Source organism: Tamandua tetradactyla, chromosome 5 (assembly GCF_023851605.1).
Source record: "Tamandua tetradactyla isolate mTamTet1 chromosome 5, mTamTet1.pri, whole genome shotgun sequence".
NCBI classification, from domain to species: Eukaryota; Metazoa; Chordata; class Mammalia; order Pilosa; family Myrmecophagidae; genus Tamandua; species Tamandua tetradactyla.
Window position 1 is genome coordinate 19,424,874 of NC_135331.1, and position 8,681 is coordinate 19,433,554.

Genomic DNA, 8,681 nt, shown 5'->3' on the forward strand with positions numbered 1-8,681 from the left:
ACCCCCCACTCCACTCTGTTCATACCCTTCCTTGCTGGTCCGTGAACAACCCAGCACACCCCTGCTTCAGGACCTTTGCACATGCTGTTCCTCTGTCTGGAATGTTATTCCCCCTAACGTGTATGGCTGACCCTTCATCTCCTTCAAGTTTTTGCCAAAATGTCACCTTCCCAATGAGGCTTCTCCTGAATACCCTTACTAAAACTGCCACCCGCCCCCTCTTCATTCAGCACTCCTGATCCCTCTTATCATCATCTATTCCCCCACCCCGGATTTATCACTGACTAACATGCCATATACTTTATTTCCATTTGTTAATATCTGCACCCTACCTCTAGAATGAAAGCTCTAAAAGGGCAGGGATTTTCTTTCCCTCATCGTTTTGTTCATCATTATATTTGAACCACCTAAAATGGTTGCCAGTATGTGGTAGGCACCCAGTAAATAATTATTGAAAGAATGTACGAGAGTCAGGACAAGTTGCTGAGCTTCTCTGAGCCTCTGTTTCCCTATCCCTGAATGAGGATTATGACCCAACCCTGGCAGGAGGTGAACAATAACTACTGTTGTAAACTGTAAAGCGCTGTGCAAATAAGAGGAGGTGGGAGAAAATGGTATTTACTGAGGACCCTTGAAACCTGATATTTTCCATGACTTGTCACTTTCTTATCCCCCATCTTAAAGAAGAGGAAACGGAGGCTCAGAAAGGTAAAGGTTACACAGTATATGAGTCTTCAACCCAGCTTCAACCCAACTCTCCAGCTTTTTCTGTAAGTCTCCTCCAGCTCTGATATTTCATAAGCCCAAGAGAAAACTCCTTCTCCAGGGACCAGCTGTGAGCCCAAAGAATAATAATGAAGGTGAAGAATGAATATTCACTCTCTTTTATTAAGAGCTTCCTGCATGTCAGCCTCTCTTTACTATGTTCCAGTATAGCACCATGTGCTATCTAAACACGAAAGCAGGTAATAGGTACTTTTATTCTTACAGAACAGTTGAGGAATGGAGGATCAGAGAGGTCAAGCCATTTGCTTGAGGCCACACAGCTAATAAGTAGCAGCGACAGCATTTGAGTCCATGGCAACCTGACTCCCATGGGATCATGAAAAGGTCCATGATCACGGAAATGGGGTTTCTTTAAGCCCCACATAGCCCCTTACTGCTAGGGCAGGCCATCCCTTGGGGACCTCCTCACCCAAGGCAGACCCAAAAGGGTGCTTCTGCAGGTGAGAAGGCGAGCACAACCCCAGCCCAACATGCCCACCCCATCAGTGTCAGCAGCAGGAGACGGGAGGGAAGAGGAGGCAGTGGGAGTTGAGTGGGGACCCCAGGGGCCTGGGTTGCCAACAAAGACAAATGAATGAACCACTTGGCAAACCAGGGCACTTCCGCCCTAGAGCAGAACTGTCACTGGTAAATAAATCATCTACTCTCTGGGCCGGATGTGCCAATTTCAGCAGGGGAAGATGAGCACATTTATCTGCTTTGTGACACCCTAGGTGTCTTCAGGCTGTGAAGCAGCATGAGAATATTCCCGGGCATGCACTCTGCCTGGGGCTGGCTGGGGGAGATGGGGGGAGGAGAGGAGGGGGAGGGAAGGTCTCATTCCAGGAACCCCTTCATCCTAGACTTCCCGGGTGCTCTGATGCAGGGTCTTGATGTTTTCTATTCCTTTTAAAATAATGATTATCATCATAGTAGTATGTATTGAGGGCTTACTCTGTGCTAGTCATCATGGTGGGTTAAAATAAATTATTGTTGCGTCATCTCTGCCACATAGGAACATGTCTCCTTTCAGAAAGGGGATCTATTCTTGACAATTACTCCCAAATGTTAAACTGTCTAAGAAATGCAGTCCAGGCCCAGCAGAAAGGCCACCTCCCAAGGGCTTCCCCAACTTGCGTCATCCCCGGCAGCAGTACTCACCGCCACCCTAAGCCCCTCTCTCCATGGCGGGACTACCTGGGGCAGCGAAAGGAAGAAGAGAAGGAACTGAGTACACCCAGCCCTCCCGGAAGCGGAAGGGGTAGAGGCCCAGGACCCCGAGACCTGGGATCCAAATTCCTGCAATTCAGGGAAGCCCCCTCCCACGGCCCAGCCAAGCTCTGCTGTTGGGGCAACTGAAGTCACTAAAATCCATCCTGTTTGGGAGGAGGCTTGGTTTGTCAAGGCTGCTACAACAAAGTGCCATGGACTAGTTGGCTTAAACAACAGAAATGTATTGTCTCTTAATTCTGGAGGCTAGAATTCTGAAATCCAGGTTGTCAGCCTCTAAAAGGGAAAAAATCCGCTCCATGCCTCGTCCCTGGCTTCTGGTGGGCGGCCAGGCAGCCGCGGTGTCCCCTGGCTTGGGGCAGCTTAGCTCTATCTCCACCACCTTCACGTGGCCGTCACTCTCTCACTGTCTCTCTCACTCTGTCCAAATTTCCCCTGCTAGGAGGGCACCCGTTCCATGGGATTAAGGGCCACCCTATTCCCTCACGGCCTCCTCTTAACTAATAATATCTTCAAAGAGCCTATTTCCAAATCAGATCACAGTCCCAGATCTGGAGATTAAGGACTGGAACATATCCTTTTGGGGGTCACAAGTCAATTCATAACAAGAAGCTTCCTGATCTCTGTGAGAGTTTCTGTGTTGGTTAAAAGGAATGGAGGAGGAGGGGACGCCGGTGTTGCCGCTTAGCATGCTCGTTTCTCCCAGTTTTCAAAACAGCATCAGTCGTTGGAATTGTTATTATCCCCTTTGTCCAGGGACGTGAAGCAGGTGAGGGCACTTGGCCACAGCCTCGTGTCACTGATGAAATATTATTGCAGGGTTTCCCAAAGTATTTCCTATTAGAAACTTCCATGTTGTTTTACCTCTCCTGGGTTCTGAATGGCTGGGTAAGAGTGGCCCCTCCTATTAGCCAGAAACAAAAGGACAAATACTGTATGGTCTCACTGATATGAACTGACATTAGTGAATAAACTTGGAGAAGTTCGTTGGTAATAGAGACCATCAGGAGATAGAAATAGGCTAAGATCTGGGTAATTGGAGCCAAAGGGATACAGATTGTGCAACAGAACAGCGCAATACTACCTAACTGTAATGTAATTATGTTAAAACACTGAATGAAGCCGAATGTGAAAATGATAGAGGGAGGAGGGCTGGGGGGCACAAATGAAATCAGAAAGAAAGATAAAGATTGAGATGGTATAATCTAGGAATGCCTAGAGTGTATAATGAAAGTGACTGGACGTACAAATTTTAAAAATGTTTTTGCATGAGGGAAAACAAAGGAATGTCATTACTGCAGGGTGCTGAAAATAGATGGTAATTAATGTTTTAAAATTTCAACCTATGTGTGAGACTAAAGCAAAAAATGTTTGGTACAAAATTTAGATTTTGACTAGTGCAGTTTCTAATATAACTTATGTAGACAGCTTAATTGAACACCATAAGTACATGGAACCTTGAGTAGGACATGAGATTTTGTTGGTTTGTCCAGACTGATTTGAACAGTGAATAAAAAAGTATTTGCAAAGTCCCATTCAGGGAATGGTGTGAAAGGGGGAAAATTCAACCTCCCCAAGTTGAATTCTTGATATTCTCACAAGCAGTGTGGATAACCAAAGCTATAGGCTGAGCCCCCAGTCTTGGGGGTTGTTCATATGAAACTTAACCCCACGAAAGATAGATAAAGCCTACTTAAAATTAGGTCTGAGAGTCACCCCCAAGAGAACCTCTTTTGTTGCTCACATGTGGCCTCTTTCTCTAGCCAATACAACAAGCAAACTCACCACCCTCCCCCTGTCTACGTGGGACATGACTACCAGGGTTCTGGGCATTCCTGGCAGCGTGGGACAGAAATCTTAGAATGAGCTGAGACTCAGCATCAAGGGATTGAGAAAACCTTCTCGACCAAAAGGGAGAAGAGTGAAATGAGACAAAGTGTCAATGGCTGAGAGATTCCAAACAGAGTCGAGAGGTTATCCTGGAGATTATTCTTATGCATTAAATAGATATCACCTTGTTAGTCAAGATGTAATGGAGAGGCTGGAGGGAACTGCCTGAAAATGTAGAGCTGTGTTCCAGTAGCCTTGTTTCTTGAAGCTGATTGTATAATGATATAGCTTTCATAATGTGACTATGTGATTGTGAAAACCTTGTGTCTGATACTCCTTTTATACCTTGTCAACAGACGAGTAGAACATATGGAATAAAAATAAATAACAGGGGAACAAATGTTAAAATAAATTAAAAAAAAAAAGAGTTGCCCTTCGTTGCCAATCTTCTCCCAAAGTCCCCTAGATCTTTCGGAGCCCCCCTGCCCCTACAGCCAGTGTCCCATTAGCCCCAAAGTGCTTCTTCATCTCACATCTCTTTGGGTGCAGGGAATGAACCAGCAATGATCAGAAGTCTGCAGTTATCACAATAATGTTATGAAATTGTCGTTATTAATGTGATCTCACTATGGTAAAAGAACAAGGTTACGAAATAGCATGTACAAAATAATCCGTTTAAAACTTGCATAAACACAAAAGCCTTGGAAGGAAATAGACCCAAATATTAACCATGATTTGCTCCGAAGATGGAGAACTAATATATTGGTAATTTCTGTTTTATTATTTTTGCTTGTATGTATTTTCTAACTTATCAGCAATGTGATGTGATGCATATCTTAATTGGATGATAAAGAGCAAAACAAAAGCGGTTCACCGCCCCCTCAAAAGAATGAAGTGGAAAACTTTATAAAGGTGCTGGTGGGAAACAGTGCGGGCCTCTGCATTAATGTATTGTTCTTTCACAGTTCTTTGGGCTTAAGGTTCTTTTTCTGTGTTTCAGGAAACATAATAGAGCCAGATCTGAGCTCTAAGCAATCGTGTTACCGTGGAACAAATAAATAGAAAGGTAGATCATCAGAATTTCCCATATTTTCATTCCTACATGGCATAGAGAAAGGAAACGGGCCTGTCCTGTGGCTCTCAATTTCCCTCTCCTGCGTTGCCTAGTTCTCCTAAAATCCACACGGAAATCCTATTAAATCCCCTTGTAGTTCTCAGTTCCTTCACTCTAACACACCATCGCCTTTGTCCCCACTAGCAGGGACCCAACTCTAGCCTCACTGTTCATTTCTTTCTTTCTTTTTTTCTTTGTAACGTTTTTATTGTGAAATATAATATATATATACATAAAAAAAGAAAAAGCAAGAATTTTCAAAGTACATTTTAACAAGTAGTTACAGAACAGATTTCAGAGTTCTGTATGGGTTACACTTCCACAATTTCCGGTTTTTCCTTCCAGCTTTTCCAAGACACTGAGACAGAAAGAAATATCAATATAATGATTCAGCAGTCATACTCATTTGTTAAATTCTATCTTCTCTGTTATACTCCTCCTCCTCCTTTGATCCTTCTCCCAATCTTTAGGGGTATTTGGGCTATGCTCATTCTAACTTTTTCATGTTGGAAAGGGGTGTCGATAATATGCGATGGAGGGATGGATCAGTTTGATGTTCTTGGAGAAGCTGGGCCCTCTGGGTTTCATGACTTATCTGGCCTAGGAACCCTCTGGAGGTTATAGGTGTCTGGAAAGTAAACTTAGTGCATTAAACTTCTGTAGTGTCTCAGTTAGAGCCCTGGGTGTTCTTTAGGATTAATCAGGATGATGTGGGTTGGGGGTTTGGCAAACCCTGGCATTTAGCAATATCTAGCTGAAGCTTGTAGAAGAGTAGCCTCCAGAATAGCCTCCTGACTTGATTTAAACTCTCTTAGCCACTGATACCTTGTTTTGTTACATTTCTTTTCCCCCTTTTAGTCCCGTGCCAGGAACAGGCTTAACCCTGGGAATCACGTCCCCCATTGTCAGGGGGACTGACTGTCCAGTCCCACACAGTGGGGAGGGTAGTAATTTTTCTTGTGAGGAGTTGGGCCTAGAGACAGAGGCCACATCTGAGCAACAAACGAGAATTAGTGGAAGCAATTAATTATGGGTAGTCTTGGCTTCTCCACTACAAAAATAAGTTTCATAAGCGCAAGCCTCAAAATCAAGTGCTTGGCCTATTTTCTTGGGAGCCCCTAGTGATTGAGAGAGTATCAGAGGTTTCCCAGGTGGGAAAGTTTAATAGTTTCACTGTTATTTCTTTGTTCCCTGCTTCAGAGAAGTTCACAGAATGGCAACTTCATAGGCGCCGTCTAACAGCCAAGACAGTGGGCTCTCGGATCAAACCGCCTGAGCTCCAGCCTGTTTTCCCCTGAGTAGTTAGACAAGCTCAGGTAAGTCACTTCACTTCTCTGAGCCCCAGCATCCTCAACAGGAAAATTGGATAATCTTGTTACCATTCCCCCCAGGGCTGATTAAGGAAGATAATTCTTACAGAGCCCAAAGCCCAGTTGAATCCCCTCTCCCTTTTCTCTTCTGCCCTTTCCTCTCCTGGAGGTGGCGATGGGTCAAGGTTGAGGACAGAACATGTTTCTAACACTCTGAGAGTCCATGTGCAACCACCGCCTTCTAGTGGGACCTGCAACTTCATGACTCATAAAATTGGGGGTCACGTGGCCCCAGGAGGCCTCAGATCAATGCTTGGCTGAAAGTCAGACCACTAAGACATTGATTTGCTGAATTTGCCAAAAATATTCTTGAGGACTGGGCTTCTTAAATAAATTCAGTGAATATGAATATGGTCTTCTTAATAAATTTGCCTGGAACATCTTCAGTGAATATATCTCAGCAGCATTTTAAGATCAATTTGTCTAACGCTGAATGTCATGGGAACTATTTAGCTTTCTTATGACCATCTTCTAATGAAGAATATATTCTTGACTATACAGTATTAAAGTCTTGAAAATAGTTAAAATATCTTGAATAAATTTGTAGATAAAAGCATTCACAAAGTATAAATTGAGTATTATCATTGAATATATTAAAATAGGGTCTTAATGAGAATATTGTCATTGATTATATTCAAGAGGAATATATTCGTATTCATTAACTATATTCAATTAGAATTTTCTTAAAGAAAGGTTTTGGGAAAGTGGAAAATTTGATTAACAGGTCATTGACCACTTGATTCTTCAAGGAATGACCTTTCATGGAATTGATTTTTGGTGATTTGGCCAAATTCCCTCAAAGACCGCTGGGGAAGATGTCCAGACATTCCCTAATGAGATGGGTGGGGGAGCACGCACCAGAGTTAACTGCCATTCTCCTACCTCTGGCTCTGGCCAGGGCCCTGAACTCCAGCTCTGCCCCAGCCTCTGGAGCATCCCTGCTCTCTCCGAGCTCAGAGCAGAGTGGAGCCTAAGGGCAATCCACATTTTGAGAGAAGCCTGACTTTTCATTCTTTCCCCCCTGTAGGCATTTATTTATGCTCTGCGAATATAGAGGAAGGAGTCAGAGTTAAACTCAAACTCGTAACCCTGGGTTTGAATCCCAGTTCTGCCGCTGATCAACTGTGTGGCCCTGGGCAACTGACATGACCTCTCTGGGGTTTTCTTTCCTCTTCTGTAAACAACGATGGAAATAGATCCAACTCCACAGAGCTGCTTTGAAGACACCGTGAGATAATCACCAAGTGCTGAGTTCAGTGCCTGGCACATAGTAAGAGTGTAATATGTGATAGCTTTTATTATTCTTAGCTGAAAAAATATTGCCTCCAGTTTATGACAAATCCCTTAATGTTTCTAGTCCTTAGTCTACCATCTGTAAAGTGTAAAATGGTAGAGGCAAACTAGATCTACAGTTCTCAAAGCGAAGTCTGGGGAACCCAAAGGGGACTCCAGTGACACTTTTAGGGAGGTCTGCAAGGTCAAAATTATTTTTTCCCAATATTGCTAAGGTGTTATTTGCCTTTTTCACTCTCATTCTCTCATGTTTGTACAGAGGAATTTTCCAAGGCATACATGACCTGTGATACCACAATAGACTGGAAGCAGAAACAGACATGAGAGTGCAGCCATCTTTTATTCAGTCAGATATTAAGGAAGGTTTGTAAAAAAAACATCAAGCAGTACCCCTCTTATCACTTATTTTGCTTGTTTGTTTTGGAAACTATGGTTGTTTTCATAAGAGATAGTATTTTGCTAATATACCATGGACCTATTGTTATTTTAAAATGAATTGATAAATATTTGAAATTCTTATTAAATATTAAGTAAATTTTAAATTTAAGCACATAAAACATTTTTTCAGCTTGAATGTCAATTATGGTAAATAACACTAGCTAGAACCCATATAAATGTGCTCTTTGGGGTTCTTAGAAATTTTTAAGAATATAAACAATTCCAAGCATTTGAGAATTGTTGGATTAGATGATTCTATAAGGCCCAAGAATGTGGGGCTGTCATGTGCCGGGCACTCATAATATGTTACTTATTCATCACCATCTGTCTATCCATTCACCCATTCATTCATTATTTAACATGTATTTAATGAGTATTTAATATATACCAGGAACTTTGCCAGGCTCTGGGGTTATAATGAGAAACAAGACAGAGTTCCTGGTAGAGCATAGATCAGCGATGAGTCCACTGAGTGACACAGACACACAGACAGGCTAGTCTTTGTGTAGCAAGAGGAGGAAGAGCCCGGGGATGGGCCAGGAAAGGGCTGACACCCCGGACAGGGAGACCCGCGTCAGAGAATACCCAGTTTGGTTTTCTGGAACATACTTGGCACCAAGAAGGAAACTGGGCAAAAGATT

General features: G+C 43.1%; 1 long non-coding RNA gene across 2 annotated transcripts; it reads left to right on the forward strand.

Moving 5' to 3' along the window:
• Positions 1–365: 365 nt before the first annotated feature.
• LOC143683704 (uncharacterized) lies at positions 366–8,052 on the forward strand. 2 transcript variants are annotated; one of them, XR_013175622.1, is made up of 3 exons: positions 366–860; positions 6,140–6,255; positions 7,337–8,052. It is a non-coding gene; the product is annotated as an uncharacterized LOC143683704 (long non-coding RNA). The 2 variants fall into 2 exon arrangements; XR_013175621.1 differs by lacking the exon at positions 7,337–8,052 and adding an exon at positions 6,419–6,704.
• The last annotated feature ends 629 nt before the right edge of the window (positions 8,053–8,681 follow it).